Genomic DNA, 17,873 nt, shown 5'->3' with positions numbered 1-17,873 from the left:
CCCTACGGTTATGAAATTATGGTCATTTGTTTGAGGGGAGTCGTCACTATGAGAAATAGGCTGCAATAATCCTGTGCCTCTCTGTGCTGCGTGTGTAAAAAGATGCACCTGTTTTGGCGGGAAAAAGTACACAGGCTCTCTGATTGGTGGATTCAAATTCAGCAGCTCCCAGGCTGACCTAGAAACTTACTTCTCTCTCCCTGTGCATTTTTTTGCTGATTTTTTCATTTAACAAGTATATTTGAGGGACCCTCAGCATGTTCAGCATTTTTTCAGCTGTCCATTTTGCTTTTCCAATTTTTCTGTTTAACTTATTACTATTGTGCTAAATCATACTATTTCTGCTATTTTATAAGATTTGTGCAAAATATAGTATTTCTGCCAAATATAGTATTTCTGATTATTTATAGTTTTTCTACTAAATCATAGTACAGTATTTCTGCTTTTTATAGGATTTGTGCTAAAACATAGTATTTCTACTAAATGTAGTATTTATGCTTAATCATACTATTTCTGCTTTTCATAGAATTTGTGCCTAATATAGTATTTCTGCTAAATTACAGTATTTATGCTTTTTATACTATTTGTGCTAAAACATAGTATTTCTACTAAATGTATTTATGCTTAATCATACTATTTCTGCTTTTGATAGGATTTGTGCCTAATATAGTATTTCTGCTTTTTATAGGATTTTTGCTCAAACATAATATTTCTACTAAATGTAGTGTTTATGCTTAATCATACTATTTCTGCTTTTTATAGGATTTGTGCTTAATATAGTATTTCTGCTAAATTATAGTATTTCTGCTTTTTATAGTATTTGTGCTAAAACATAGTATTTCTACTAAATGTAGTGTTTATGCTTAATCATACTATTTCTGCTTTTTATAGGATTTGTGCTTAATATAGTATTTCTGCTAAATTATAGTATTTCTGCTTTTTATAGTATTTGTGCTAAAACATAGTATTTCTACTAAATGTAGTATTTATGCTTAATCATAGTATTTCTATATATTTCTGCCAGGTCCCCAGGCAGCCAATCCTCTGTGAGGACTGAGCCATTCAAATTTTCAAATCAGGGCCTGCACGGCTTCCCAGCCAATCATATATGTGTCCTGAGGCATTCAAATTTGCATATTGGGGCCTTCATGGCCTCTAAGCCAGCCAATCATATCTGAGGGCTGAGGAATTCAAATCCACAAATCAGGGCCTGCACGGCTTCCCAGCCAGCCAATCATATATGTGGTCTGAGGCATTCAAATTTGCATATTGGGGAATTCGTGGCTTCTAAGTCAACAAGTCATCCATGTCATATATCTCTAAAAATTCATATTTTAATGATAAATTGTCAACACTTGAAGATTCCCCCATCTCTTCTGAACAAAACGGTGTGAGAATGACCGCTCTAGCCCCTACGGTTAGGAAATTATGGTCATTTGTTTGAGGGGAGTCGTCATTATGAGAAATAGACTGCAATCCGGTTGTTCAGTGATGACGCGACGAATCCTACTTCCGGGTCTAAAGTAGTCTGCGTTTAATATGGCATTTGTGTTGTTAACATGTTTAATGTTATGTATTTTCTTCTATTTGATCTCAAAAAGCTCCTAAAACAGTCAGCGATCACTGTTGACCTCCCTCAGCTTTTATTACCGCTAATCATTTATTTAAGCTCAGTTTTTAAAACCTTAGGATGTAACTACAGCCCAGCCCATGCAGCAGTATATGAATGACTAACCTCGTATTGTGGATGGATTATCTCAGTTGTTCTCCTGGCTGAAGTTTGGTCCGTTTACAGCATCCTGCCATGCAATTACATTTGTTCCTGACCACCGAGAACACTCACGGTAACTTTTATCAAGTGGAAAAAAAGTTAGCTTGTTTATATTATGCTAACATAGCTGTGTCGCTAGCGGTCACGTAGCACATCATTATATACCAGCTAGCCAAACTTCAGTAACCCTACAAACGTCACTGCTGTTTAGCTTTCTGTCTTCATTTATGTTGGAAGTGATAACAGAGCTGTACGTTTTAATTTGTTTCCAAAACCCCGCAGTCAGGACATGCTATATTGTATTTAGATAGAAGCTAGCGAGCTAACTCCCTGCTAACTTCTAACTCCGTTAAATGTCATAAATTCTGTTTTCATGGATGCCTGGATGTTAAACTCAATTGTTACACCTGGTAGAGCAGAACGCTGATCATTTTATTAAAGATGAAAGACTTTAGACAGTTTTTCAACTCACAGTAATGCCATAGTGATCGTTTGATATATGGACCTGCAGCGGAGTTTAGACCCAGACACGGCTAGTGACGTCAGACTGAACAACCGGATAATCCTGTGTCTCTCTGTGCTGCGTGTGTAAATAGATGCACCTGTTTTGGCGGGAAAAAGTGCACAGGCTCTCTGATTGGTGGATTCAAATTCAGCAGCTCCCAGGCTGACTGAGCTAGAAACTTACTTCTCTCTCCCTGTGTGTGTGTGTGTGTGTGTGTGTGTGTGTGTGTGTGTGTGTGTGACAGAGAGAGAGAGAGAGAGAGAGAGAGAGAGAGAAGGCCTTTTAATGGGATGATCTCATTCTAAGATTCAAATTCAATATATTTAGACTGGTTGACTGAATTGGATCTTGTGTGTGTGTCTCTCTGTGCATGTGTGTTTCCTTATGTGTACATATTTCTGATTGTGTGGCTGTTATATATTTTTTTTGCTGATTTTTTTCATTTTACAAGTATATTTGAGGGACCCTCAGCATGTTCAGCATTTCTTCAGCTGTCCATTTTGCTTTTCCAATTTTTCTGTTTAACTTATTACTATTGTGCTAAATCATACTATTTCTGCTATTTTATAAGATTTGTGCTTAATATACTATTTCTGCTTTTAATAGGATTTGTGCTTAATATACTATTTCTGCTTTTTATAGGATTTGTGCTTAATATAGTATTTCTGCTAAATGTAGTATTTATGCTTAATCATACTATTTCTATATATTTCTGCCAGGCAGCCAATCCTCTGTGCGGACTCAGACACATATCACATATCAGGGCCTGCACGGCTTCCCAGCCAGCCAATCATGTCTGAGGTCTTCCGTTTCCTCTCTCGTCATATCTCAGCGACGGTTGTACAAAGAGCAATGAAAATCGCAGTCAAAGTACACCAAAGTCCGCTGATTCACCCAGTACAAGAATTATGCCTCTACACAACGTTTTGTAACTCCAAAAAACGGCGTTTTTCGCCTCTCACCGGGATCTAATTCTGACTGCTCATCACCCTGTTTTTCAAAACGGCTCCTCTCTTTCCCAGTGGCGCAGTTGGTAATGACACGGGTCTGCAAGCCAAAGATCGTGGGTTCGATTCCACCTTGGTCAACATGTTTTTTTCCCTACAAATTAATACACTGTCACAGACCAGTAATTCATATTCATCATTTATTACAATTCTGCAAACTTTTATGATTTTACCAGCTTTTCTAATATGGACCTCACATTCTTAACACTCCATGGCACAAATACTCTTCCCTTTAGGCTCTGTGTATGTGTGTGTGTGTATCAATATTTCTCCCATTTTAAAGTATTACTCCTCCATAATTGTATTTCTGTTAAATCAAAGTACTTTTACTACATCTTAGTACTTCTGCTCAATCATAGTATTTCTGCTAAATCTTTGTTATTATGCTATATTGTAGTATTTCTGCTCAATCATACTATTTCTACTATATTATATTTTTCTTTCTAAATATAGCATTTCTGCTATATAATTGTATTTCTGCTATGTTATAATATTTGTGCTAAACCAGAGTATTTGTGCTGTATCATAGTATTTCTGCCAAATTATAATATTTGTGCTAAAACATAGTCTTAATTTAAAATTACAATATTCATAGTTCATCACAGTGTCTCTGGTAAATCACAGTATTTCTGCTATGTTGTACTATTTTTCTAAATCATAGTGTTTCTGTAATGCTTAAGTATTTTTGTCTAAATATATTCTTTCTGTTATCTTATACTATTTCTCCTAAATTCTTGTATTTTTGAGAAGTTATGTTTCTGGTAAGTTACAATATTTCTGCTAAGTTCTGCTATGCTATTGTATTTCTGCCAAGTATTATGTTTCCTCTAAGATATTGCAGTTCTGCTAAGTTATTCCATTTTAGCAAAGTTCCTTTGCTTCTGCAAAGTTTTTACAATTTCTGCAACTTTTCAGCTTTTTCAGCTACTTTTTGCATACAGCTTCAGCTTTAAAGCATCCACACTGCATTTTCGCAGGAAATGCAAATTTTTCTAGTTTTTTTTGTATTCTCACTTTAGTTTAGTTTCTGTTCTGTTGCTCCAGCAATAAAGCTGTGTATTTTGAGTTCACGTCTGCCTCAGAGTCCTGCATTTTGGGTCCTATCCCCCTGCCTGCCTGCACACAGCCATGACAAAAATCACTTTTGCCCACAGTTTTACCGCATGTGCGGGTTTGCCAGAGTGTATGACAAAATAGTCTTGAGTCTGCCGGGAAGTGAAAATACAAGGTGTGAGCTGTGATTGAAATTAAAATTTTAAAAACTTTATTTAATACAATTTAGTTATACCTACTGAACTTAAGGGGGAGAGAAACAAAGTATCGATCAGATACTGTGATGGACAGAGCAGTGACGGAAACTTAGGCACAGGTTAAAGGCCAAAAAAGGATTTTTTTATTTAACCCATAAACATAGTTGGTTAAATCATGCAAAAAGAATCAAAATCTTGGCCCATAAAAGAGGTCAAAATAACAGAACTCTACTCAAAGTTGACAAACAATACTGATAACTCAAAAAAACTGAGGTAACTTAACAAGACATAGGGGAAACTAGTGGCTGATCAGCCCACAAAAAGGGAGTAAAACTGTCATGATGCTGGGTCATTTGACCCAGCGACCCTTATTTTTTGTGTTTATTAGTGATGGGTCCAGCAACACTGACGCACCGACGCATGTATCAAGCTCAACTAGCCAAGATGTCTACAATATTTGAAATGTAAAAGATATAAAATGATTCCATGGACAGTACAATACCTTATAGTGTGTCCTTTAAGAAAAAGTCACGTGATCGATACAGCTGCTGTATCGCTCATTGCCAACACGCCAAACTGTGTTTAAAAGGTACCGCATCAGCATCTGTCAACGGAATGAGTCGCCACCAAAAAATCCAAAATTACTCTCACAAAGAAAAAAAAAATACATATCCCTCTACAACAAAATGGAGCCCGAAAGAAAAAGAAAAGTTTCTGCTGTGTGGGATCATTTCGATCTTTTAACTGCAAATAAGTTAACTGTGTGTCTGCCTTTGTTTCAGTGTAATCTATCAGAATAGGAAAAACAGCATTGTGACTTGCAGTGTAAAATATTTATTTTATTTTTTGCAGGTTAAATGTCGCATCTGTTCTGCGGAGCTTTCGTACACAAACAAAAGCACCTCCTCAATGTTTAGGCATTACAGAGCAAAACATGAAAATCAGGAGACAAACACACCAAGTGTCACGGCGTACGGGGTGGACTCACGCGCTGGACTCCGGGGATGATGAACACAAGGAAATTTATTGCAGAACAATGTCCAAAGAGAGTATATACACAGATATGAGGCAGTGCTATTTACAAGGGGGTGCGAGGCAGTGCTATGTACAAAAGGTGAGGGGGGCAGGGCTCCGGGGAAAATCCAGGGGAACACGCTCGTCTCACTCCACACAATCCAGACACGAATCCACTCGCACACCCGGGGAACAGTCCAGGGAATCTGTACACAAAGAGACGCTTGTTAAATGCTGAACACATACACTGCATGGGAAAATACTTGCTGGGGCGCTCGACTTTCACTGACGCGATTCTCGCAACGATCCAGCGAAGAACAGCCGTTGCTTCCCCTCTTAAATACCACACTGATAAGGCACAGGTGTTTCTTCCTCCGAGGGCGTGGGCCAAGGGCATGAACCCATAATGAGTTCAGCCCTGGCGAGAAAGCGGAGAAGAGAGAGAGAGAGAGGACTAGAGAAAAAGAGGGGGAGACAGCTGATCAGCGACCAGCAGAACCCCCAGGCCGTGACACCAAGAATGAACACAGATAGGCCTATATAGACATTGAGCAGCTTTATCATTTTTTTTTTTTAATTAATGTTTTATTATTTTGAAATCAAGAATCTAGGAAGATTGCTCTGGACCAGGCAGTCCTGAATTTTATTATAAAGGACTGCCAACCCCTTAGCATTGTGGAGAGTGAGGGGTTCAGGGAGCTGGTTCAGGTCCTTGATCCATCATATGTTTTGCCAACCAGAAAGGTTTGTATAGACAATGTTTCATCAGGTAGCTGATGTTAAGTACTGCATACTGATTTAGTTTTGTTTCATCTTCAGACCATAAAGGAATTGATAGCCAAAAAACATACGGAGGAACTCGAACGAGTGAAAATGGAAGTACAGCAAGCTGTGGCAGTGAGTATAACAGCTGACCTATGGACCTCTATGAACATGGAGGCTTACTTGGCTCTTACCTGTCACTACAATAATGAGAATATGCAGTTGTGTACATCTGTGTTGAGTGTGAAACACTTTCCACAAAGTCACACTGCAGACAGTTTGGCCCAATTCAAAAAGGGCATGATGGATGACTGGGCCATCACAAATAAGGTAAGGTGTCTTGTGACCGATGCAGCACCAAACGTGATTGCTCCAAATTCGACATTCAGTTTGCATTGCACACAAACTCAATTTATTAGTCAAGAAATCATGCGATCAAATCCCTGAACTTTCATCCATAAGAGATAAATCTAGACAAATCGTATCATTCTTCTGATCCAGCACTACAGCCAAAGAAAAGCTTGCTCAAGTGCAGCAGCAGATGGGACAGCCCGTCTTGAAACTTATCAACGAGGTACCAACGCGTTGGAACAGCACATATCAGATGCTGTCACGGCTACATGATGAGAAAGAAGCAGTCTGGGTATCTCTTGCTTCTCTTCCAACAGATTTAACTCCACTTACGACTGATGAATGTAACATCATAAGGGAAGCACTTCTTGTGTTGGCCCCTTTCCATCAGGCCACAGTGGAGTTGTCTGAGGAGAGTTTCAGGATCAAAGGTAATCCCGATGATGAAAATGCTATATTGTGCACTTGAGCGGAACTCTTTACATCTACACACACAAGCTGCCACCCATCTCCATGACCAACTTAGGCATCGTGTCACAGACACTGCTTCTAATCTGGAGTCATTAAGTGTGTTGACCCTCTCAACACTTTTAGACCCCAGATTTAAAAAACTCGGATTTCGTAGTTCCTCCAAGTGTAGCGAGGCAGTCAATTGCCTAAAAGTGGAGTGTGCTGCAGTAATTGCCCGCACAACATCTGAGCCACAGCCTGGACCTTCATCAGAGCAGTCACCTGTTCCAGGCAAGTTCAGTATTATCAGCTTATTCATACATTTATTTTGATGCTAATGTGTACTAATTTGGAGTAGATGACAAAAACTAAAACGGCCATTAATTTTTTATTATTTCAGAAAACCTGTGGCATCGGCTCGATGAAGAAGTTGGCAGACAAACAAACAATGCAACAGCAGACTCCATCACTGAGGTCCAGCGCTACTTGGCGGAGAGAAACTCCACAACACGACTGCTGCCCCAGCCGTGACAAAAACACACAAAACCTAACTGAAACTAACATAATGAACTCCAAACCACCCCCACCCCCCCACCCCTCCACGGTACCGAGTTATGGAATGAGACAATTTGCAGTCCTCCATTAAAGCTCGCTCTGCCCCTTTTCCATCGCTTGCCTCTTCAATCAAGGGACTGGAGCAGCTGCAACAAAGGTAACTCAGAAAACAAAGATTAAATCATAACAGTGTAGTGAATCAGAAGAGCCAACTCCCATTGAGTGAGAGCGGCTCCCCATTGTTTTTTTAACAAGGTTATGTCGTGTTGCCACAGTATTTAACTGTAGGGATGGGTATCATTTAGGTTTTATCCGATACCAGTACCAAACCGGTACTTTTGAAACGGTGCTGAACCGGTGCTTAAAGAATGGAGAACACAAACTTTGTCCAAAAACCTCTCATGTTTAGCTGTTTTTTTGTAAAAAGATAACAATGTTAACTATAAAATGATTGGCTAGAATCCAAAGTGTAAGACATTTCAGGAAAAAAAGCACCGATATAAAGCACCGAAATGTGCGCTGCTTTTTGGTCTGGTTACTACCATTTATGTCAGAACCGGTACCCATCCCTATTTAACTGTTTTCACACATACATCGCACAAAGCACAATTTCTATGTTGAACGTAAATGCAGTTATGATCTGTGAACAAAGTCAAGATTGCATGTTTTGTGGTCTAAAGTGCCTCGGGACTCTCACTGGCTCACGCTCATGCGGAGCCGTAGCACGCACATGAATGAGAGTCAGCAATAACCTATTAACAGGGTATTGCTGACTATCCTGTTAATTGCTGAGTTTAATTTTCTCTGTATGTCATTTTTATGATAAAATCAAATGTGATCACATTAGATATTGATATTTTCATATGGGAATTGATCATGCAACATGAAACACTGGTATTGGAAGTATCGATATTTCAGGATCAGGATCACTACCCCTCAGTGAGTGAGACAGCTTTAAGGAGGAGAGTGCGAGTGTGTGGCAAAAACACATAAATTATGTGGGTCGCAAGTAAAGGTGACATGGGCCCCGAGATTGAGACCCCGGCATTAGACCCTCTTAATGCGTGTTTTGTTTGGGTTTCCATCGGCATGGAATTACCAAAAATGGAGAGGGGACAGCCTGACACAGGAAAAGACAGCCGTGTCATTTACAAAGTAACTGTATTCTTAATACCACCTTTTTAAACGGTAACACATAACAGAATACAGTTACTCATATTTTGTATTTTAAATACCCCCCTGTTATGCTGGTACATGTATTCCGTTACACCCCAACATTGTTTGTTGGCATAAGCAGGCAAAGATGGTCTAAACAGCTAAAAATGACTTTCTGTTATTACATTTTTCTTTTTTTTTAATCCCCTTTTTAAAAATATCCTAACAATCACAGGGTGAGAGGCCCCCTCCACTATCTCAGCAGAGGGAAGCTTTTGAGAGGAAGCATCTGGAGGAGGAAACATGAACATATTTGCAAACTGTGTTTGGATTTTTAGAGTACAAAATATGTTAAATGTACAAGACTTCATAGAAACACACAGTGAGAAGTGGAGCCTCAGCAGGAAATAAGGCACATTAAATCAGACACTGCTAAGTTTTCTTCACAATTATAGATTTCTTTTCTCAAACTGCAGCTGATGAGAAAAATGTAAAATATGTTTGAACCTAAACTGTTGGAAATTCATCAAACAAGAATGTCTGGAATGTGTTGGAAAAAATAGAATAATGTCTCTGATTGAGACATCAATCATGATGAGAGGTGAGTTTTTAATGTTATCTTTATGTAAAAAATTATATAAGTGATTAATATACTACATAGATCTGTAATGTTTTTTAGGCTGCATTTTTAATACACTTGACACAAAATGCTCTCTTGTTTGGTGTGAGTGACCGAGTTGAAAAACAGGAGTCGTCCCAGGAATTATTAGAGAAATATGGTTTTCATTTACTTACACCCCCCCCCCCCCCCCCCATCATATTTACAAAAGTAATAAATGTTGAGCTCATAAAAAGAGGTCAAAGAAACAAAACTGAACTCGGGCAAAGACAGCAAACTTAACAAACCAAATGACTGCTAGACTTGTAGTCAACACCTAAACTGAGACCAAGACCAAGTCGAGACGAGACCAAGACCGAGACTAACTTTTGTGTGCTGTTGAGGACTGACATGACGGTACTGACTGGCCCCAAAGTCATCTGACAAAACAGCGTACACCTCCAACAACTCTCTAAAGAATGGGAAATATGCAACTGGTTTCAGTTATAATTTATATATAGATAAAATTGCAACATCAAACTGAAGATTATAAACTTGAAATTGCATCATGTCCCATTGCAGTAGTACTAGCCAAATTACACTGTATGATATCAACTTCCCTGAAATGGATTAGGCCTGTCAACACAAAGTGATATGCAGATGTTATTTAACAGTCAATGGTCACATTTATTTAGTCAAACAACACCATTTTAAGTAAAATTCTGTAATCAAACAATATAAAGACGTGCACACCTCACATTAATCAGATGCAAACTACAAATATTACATAGCAATAGAAATTGTGCATTAATAAGAATAAGAACAAGTGCTTAAAAGATTCTGCTATCTTGATGTCTTCAGTGGCATGTGATTACAACACACTGCCAATGAAATCAAGCCTGTTGTTCAGTAGGGCAGGAACAATAGAACACAGACAAATAACAGATATCTTATGAACAAATATTATGAACAAAAAATATCTAATGAACAAACAGCATATTTTCAGAGAGGAGGGAGAGAAAACAGTTCACATTTTAAAACAGTGATTGATTGCACTTCAAGAAAACTAAAGATTGCAACATCTTATAGCCTAGCCGTGCGTGGTGGGGTCTCATTAGAATGCCTCCACTACTAAAAACTCTCTCAACTGGGGCAGAAGAAGCAGGGACTGAGAGGACCTTCAAGGAAACAGTTTGTAGACTGGGGAAACGCTCTTTGTTTTTTGACCAAAAGGTGAGTGCATCACAGTCACAGTCATTTATGCTGTCTAGGTACTTGCTTATTTGTGCATCAGTGCTCGAGTCCTGGCTTGTGCTGCGTTGCAACCTAAATGCCTTGTCGTGGATAGGCGTAGCTTTGGGTCACGTGGTGTCGGTAATAGTAATAGTGATTGCTATATCACCTGTTCACGTCCCGAGGGAATTTTTGTGAATGAGTGGGTGATGGGGGAAGTCGACTTTTGCTGACCGCTCAAGCTTAGAATGTCTTTTGATCACTGTTTTTCTACAGATTTTAAGGATCTGATAACAAATAAAGGAGTTTTTAACCTGAAACTTTGACTTACGTTTTGAACAGTGGGCGCGTCAACATTATTCCCCTACTTCTGTGTCTTCTTTTGTTGGTGCTGCAGGTGCATCTCACACACACACACACACACACACACACACACACACACACACACACACACACACACACACACACACACACACACACACACACACACAAAGACAGGATTAGACAGGATGCTTCTAATGGTGCTATAAAAACCAAAGACAGTGTTAATAAGTGCAACAATAACAATAAATAATTGTTATTATACAGCCACCTGTTAATTACTTTTTAAGGTCATCTCTGAACCTCTTCAGTGCTGATCCGGTTTCACCATTTTTGGACATCCAAATCTACCCAGGTCAGTCCAAACTGGGGGTCGAGCATGGTGGTAAGGAAGTAGATCCGGTGGCTAAACGGCTCCTCTGGATCCTCTTCATCCATGCAAATCTGCCTAAAAAATTCCAGAGAACTGTTTCTCTAAGGGTCTTTTCAGTGCCCTGACCAATGTCCCCTCTAAGCTGCGCACGTGCGCGATTGCGCACTGCTGGCACGGTCTCTACACACAGAAAATCTTCATTGCGCACAAAAAAAAAAAAAAAGTACCTGAATTGAAATTAAAATTGAAACTTTAACAATTCTGTTAGTCAGTAAGTGACTGGCTGCTCCCGTATGGGATCAGAACGATGCCACCTTATCCCATAGTCCAGCCAATGATGTGATTCATATTCGTATATACGCAGCTAATCAACGTCGTTGACAGGCTATGACAGCGTCCTTATGTGCCGACACCGGTGTTTTAGCGAGCAAAGCGGCGTGGCTGATGTGGAGTGAAGCCACCTTAATGACAACGTGTACAACCATTGGAGATGTGAGCAGGACCGACGGAACAATTGACGGAAAAAGTGTGGACTCTATACTACTCTATGGGACTCTCCACCTTATGTTAGGTACATGTCTGTCCGGAGCACATACAAGGACTTCAGTCTTTTCTTCATTAAGTTGGAGGAAGTTGTCAGCCATCCACCATTTGATGGATTCTAAGCACTCATTTAGAATCTGCAGCTTAGAAACATTTTCAAATCACAAATCACTTTTTATTGTCACATCACATGTGCAGGCACACTGGCACAGCACATGCGAGTGAAATTCTTGTGTGCGAGCCCCACAAGCAACAGAGATGTGCAAACACAACAACACAAACGAGCAAAATACAAGAATGGACAACCTGAAACTAATAAATATATGTACAATATATAATAGTGTATGCATTTCTGGATGTGTATACTAAATATTTTCCTACGTGTGTGTGTGTGTGTGTGTGTGTGTGTGTGTGTGTGTGTATACACATTTTTACAAATTAAATAGTAAAAAAATAAAATAAAATAATAATAATAATAATAAAATATATAAAATATACAGAGTTGAATATGTGCAAAACAAGTGGCATTTATATACAGTGTGGAGTGCATAATGTTGAAGTTCCAGTAGTGAAGCTGAGGTGTCTATGACGTGTTCAGCAGTCTGATGGCCTGATGGAAAAAGCTGTCTCTCAGTCTGCTGGTACGGGACCGGATGCTGCAGAACCTCCTTCCTGATGGAAGCAGTCTGAACAGTTTATGGCTGGGGTGACTGGAGTCCTTGATGATCCTCCCCGCTTTCCTCAGGCACCGCTTCCTGTAGGTTCCTTCAGGTTTAAAAGAAATGTATAACTGGATGTCATCCGCGTAGCAGTGGTAGCAAATGTCCTCGAAGGGGCTCAAAATATGCTGGAGAGGAAGTAGATATATTGAAAACAACAAGGGCTCCAACACAGAACCTTGTGGCACACCATAGGACAGGGACGTGGAAGATGACCTGTACTTAGAGACCACCACAAAAAAGTATCATTCATAGAGATACGAAGAGAACCACTCTAAGGCAGACTCAGATACACCAACCCAGTATTTCAGCCTTTCAAGCAAAATGTAATGGTCAACGGTGTCAAAGGCTGACGTGAGGTCCAACATTAGGAGTACAGAACATTTTCCAGCATCGTTTTGCATCAGAATGTCACTGGAAACTCTAAGAAGGGCTGTCTCAGCAGAATGAGCGCTCAGCTTTACGACAATCGCATTTAATGGAGCAGATATTGTCATTTAGCCAGGGTAAGGACTTAGAAACAGAAACTGATCTCATTTTAACCAGACAGATTTCATCTAAAATTGAAAAACAATGGATATTAAATAAATCTGTTAAGAAATCAACACCGTTTTTCGGGGATAGAGTTAAATTAAAAGCGAGAAACTCTCCGCTGTGGAGGAATTTATAATGCGCGAGATAATTGTCCTGTGAACGGGAGACAATGGCTCATGAGAAGATGTGTTAAAAGAATACAGTGACTGATAGGTTTGTAGCTTGAACCCATCCGCTGGAACGTTGAAGACAATATAATTACACTGCAAAGCAAGACACAAGTAGGCAAGCTTCTTCATGTTTCTCGTGCACGGGAGAGAACCGGACAGGCACCGTTCCTTCGCTTGACCCCAGTTGCTCTCGTCCGTTCTCCCGTACCACTGTTCTTTTATTGAGGTTACATGAATATGCATAAGTTCATTAACATATTACGTCTACATACACACAAAGAGTACCTTGCCTGTGTGTGTGTGTGTGTGTGTGTGTGTGTGTGTGTGTGTGTGTGTGTGTGTGTGTGTGTGTGTGTGTGTGTGTGTGTGTGGACTGCTGATCAAAGGGTCAAACATCCTTGGTCAGGAAGAGGGTAGCCTCCCCCTCACCCTAGATGGTTCATCCTAGATAACACGGTGAGGAAGTCCTGCAGTTCATCTAAACAAAGAGCACTTAGACTAGAACAGACGCAACTACGTTAATCCTACCATAAAACAATAAGACACGGTATGACCTCTCATGCTCCCAAAGTGCTGTCTAATACACACAAAGTTTGCAAACTATCAAGGATCAAAACCTCTACCAATCTACAACTAATTACAAAACTCTAAGCATATATAAGTAAATATTTCTAAGCATAAATGACAATCAACAATACAAATCTAACATTTCCCCCCTTTTTGACCTTTATGCTTGAAAAGTTCCCAGGTATGAATACCTCATGTCTGACAGTTTCAATGCAAACATTTTTATACTCAGCATATGTCAAATCACCCTAAATTACTGAAAAGGTACACAGTTTAACAAATGTATTAGCAGTTATCCCATTCCTCGTTGATCTCATCTCATGGCAAACTGCATCCCACAAACAAACAAAGAAATTGTTAATTTAATAGTGAAAATAAGAAGATAACATTTTCAAAAACATCTCAGCTTGGTGGTGCTTCCTCCGGGTGTGCACATCACATGTCTCTCTGCAGAGTGGTTTAAGCTCTGCAGGGCGTCATGAATGTCTCTTCCAGTTGTTTCCATCACTGTCCATAGGACCAGAGTCCTAATGTATATAGAATAGACATTCAAACATACCAGTTGGTTTTGTTGTTCGTCAACATGGGTCTCAGCTATTTCCAAGCTGCAGACCTCTCAGCACTCCAGTTTTATGGCCTCTTACCAGCCCCATCACCTGACTTCAGACCTTCGTCTTGTGAGGGGGATATTTATGACTCTGCCATTGTCCACGCTCTGCAGAAAAAGCTCTCTGTGGAAAGGGTGCTGGGTTCCGTCATCTTACTGCTGTTATGATCCCAGCAGCCTTCAGAGTGTCATCGTATGCACAGTACAGTGGCACAGCATTAGGTGATGTTCATAGGAAACTGCTGTTATCACCACCATAGCTTCTGGTTCCTGTGCTTTTCACAGAATCATGATGTCATCCTCGAACTCCTTCTGCGCTGTCGATGGAGCTTGGCACGCTCCCCTCATCCCTCGAGTTTTCATATCCCAACGCTGCTGAAGATTTAAGGCAGAGCACGTCGTACACCTTAGTTGTCTTCCTCAGCGTCAATATTGAATCTTTCATTTTATTTAAAATCTCCTGGAAGCTCAGTAGCACAGCTCTCTGTGTCATATCTGCTGTGCTGAAGATGATCTCTGATCCTCCTGAAGTCTCTCTCCTGGCCTCAGCTCCCATCTTGTGGACGATCCTCTCAGGCACTCCTTCTCGTCATGCATAGTCCTGATTTTGGGTCTGCTGGATCTGTCTCTCTTAGGTGAGAGTTGTCATGTGTCCATCTCCTCTGCCTTCCTCCTGGTTCAGCTGTTTCCGGCACCAGCTGGGGTCCTATAAGGATGAGCGTCATAGTCAAGGTAACCAAGAGGGTCCTGGTCGCACACAGGTCCGACCAGGGCCTCGCACTTGGTTGCCCTAGAGTTGATCAGAGGCTGGAGGTTGAAGTGCGAGCTTACCCTACGGGGGCTCAATCAGCACTCCCCCCTCACCACTGAAACAACCAAGTGTGAGATTTCTCTATTGTGCTGTCTTGAGGGTGCCGGGGTTTCCTGGGACCTCGACCTCTTGCAGTGGCTCTGATAAATCCAGGAGGGTCTCTCGCTATTTTGCAGGCAGTTAAAATGGTCCTTGCTGTGGCTCCAAGGTCTGATCTCATGATGGGCCCCAACCAGCTTGACCTTTGACCTCAACCACTGCCTGGGCTCAGCTATGCCTGGAATGTTTCTTGCTTCTCACTGGGCCTCTGAAGATTTCTCAGGAGATTACTGCTGCACCTTTATTTCCTTGCTAAGAGGAAAAACTTCTATTTGGAGAGCATGTCAACAATCATCAAACCACATTCTTTAGTTCAGTGAACTTCACTTATAGGCCATCAAAGCCTCATCTGAACATGGGTGCACCACTTGCATAGGTTTAATATTTGTAAATAAAACGGCTAATCACACAAATCACTGCAACAATAATAAAAAACATTGTTTAATGTTAATCCTTGGACCCCTCCTCTTGACGCATGGACACACCCATGCGTCAACTCACCAAACCTGGATTCCTGTCTTAAAGAAAAAGATTAGCTAGATCATATCCCAGGCAACATCAGGGCATCTCCTCCCCTGGAGCAGCACCACCCTGGACCTATAATCCTGCAAAATGTTAGTGTGTTTTGCATAACACCTGGCTCTGCCAGGAGCCTGCATACACACCATCATGGCCTGGAAAGCAAAATCTGGAAGTGAAATCAAACTTCACACTTACAAACAATTATATCATAAAAACAATAAGCATTCAACATCAGCAAGACAAGTGTCATGTGCAGGTTTTCTCAAATCAGTAAACTACAACTATTTTCATAAGTCGCCTCAGACATGGATCATCCCACGTACTCAGGCAACATTAATGTAATCGGTGACTGCTCTTAAGCAAAGTCACTCCACTTATATATTACTATGGGCTCAAAAGTGGCCAGCTAATGAGCCCATATCAAACTATCCCAGAAACACTGTATCTCTTATTTGTTTTTCTCATGTCACTTGTCCGCTTCTGCCGAATCCTCTACACGCAGTCATAGAAAAACAAACATTAGCAACACAGTGACCATTGGTGGTCAGACGCAGGTCGACAGGTTCCAGAGGTGCCATAAAAAGACCATAAAGTTAGCCATCTATAGCTGTGGAAAGAAGTAACACCAGTTCTCAACACAGGAAATTTCACACATGTTATTCACATTATCAAAGTAACCTTCACATTTTCCCATCAACACAATGCAACAGCATCACCACTCATAACCTGGAAACACAGTTTTCCTCACACATAAACCCAGAAATCCTGTAGTAGGAAAAAACATCAACCAGTTGTCCTGGTATAAATCGCATCATCAATTCAAATGAAGAACTGGCATGCTGTAAGAAAAGAAAATGCAAATATTAGCGCTTGCGCAGGCGTATGCATACTTTGTCACAGTTATCTCTGTGAGCAACACAAGCGTATGAATAACACACCTGATAAATGCACAGACACAGAAAATGGCATTTAAAAGGTTAAATCATCATGCAACCTCGAGTGTTGCTGTCATCTTTCTGCTCCTGTAAAAGGAAACACATGGGTTCATCTGCACCTTTGTCAGGTGGGGGTTAACTTCACACAATCATGTTCAGTCAGTCAGTTATTTTAAAATTCTTACTCATTCACTCAGTGGTTCCTTCTTTTGCTAATTGTGGAAATTATCATCGCATTCGTTTCCACGCTCAGCAAAGCGACGTTATTTCAAAAATAAAAATAATTTAGACTGGATTTCCTCGTTGAATCCTTTTTGGGGGGGACTCTCATTTCCTAATTGTCCCAAATAAGTGCCTTTCTCCTGAGCCCATTTTAAATGTGGAGAAACTCACTTGCAACAATTTTCTTGACGACGTGTAACGCTTTTAATTCCCGACTTGCAGAGCTGCTCAAAGAAAAGAAATTCACAAGCAAAAATCAGTGCTTGTTAAAAAATGAAAAATAAAAAATAACAGAGATTATCAAACCAAACTTTCAGTGCACTGTGAAAGTATCAAAATAAAAAGGCCTTGTTATAGTCATGACACAAGCTCCTCATCTCAGGAGGGTAAATCACCATTAGCATGGTTCATCATACCATCATACTAATTGGCAGGCTCAACTTCACAACAAAAGAAAAATCATCAGCTAGATTAACTCCAAACCAACCATCAGCTGCACAACACACACATAAGCCTAATGTCTTATTAGCTATGAGTTTAAACACCAGGTCTGTGCTCTTCACTCATTTAGGCCACAGATCTATTTTATTCAATTTTCCTTTTCTCCCGTCATCATAAAACGTGTGACATGTTGTCATGCACTTCACAAAAGAAGTTTGTTCTGACGTATTCAGAGTTGTGTATCTAAATACAGGATTCACTCGCACATCAAAACAGGAAACTCAGTGTTTTAGAGTCTCCACTCAACACACAACAAACATCTCATTCACTCGTGTTAGAATTCAGTCACCTTTCATTA

At 40.3% G+C, this 17,873-nt stretch overlaps 2 pseudogenes; both read left to right on the top strand.

Moving 5' to 3' along the window:
- The first annotated feature begins 5,569 nt into the window (after window positions 1-5,569).
- Window positions 5,570-6,805, top strand: LOC146630047 (E3 SUMO-protein ligase ZBED1-like; annotated as a pseudogene).
- Window positions 6,806-6,820: 15 nt separating this feature from the next.
- On the top strand, window positions 6,821-7,641 carry LOC146630046 (zinc finger BED domain-containing protein 4-like; annotated as a pseudogene).
- Window positions 7,642-17,873: the final 10,232 nt, after the last annotated feature.

This window comes from Diplotaxodon limnothrissa, linkage group LG6, assembly GCF_057381915.1.
Source record: "Diplotaxodon limnothrissa isolate DT_005_m linkage group LG6, D_limnothrissa_male_GT1.1, whole genome shotgun sequence".
Lineage (NCBI taxonomy): Eukaryota > Metazoa > Chordata > Actinopteri > Cichliformes > Cichlidae > Diplotaxodon > Diplotaxodon limnothrissa.
Note: the sequence above shows the minus strand (reverse complement) of the source record. Positions and strands in the feature narration are given on the sequence as shown.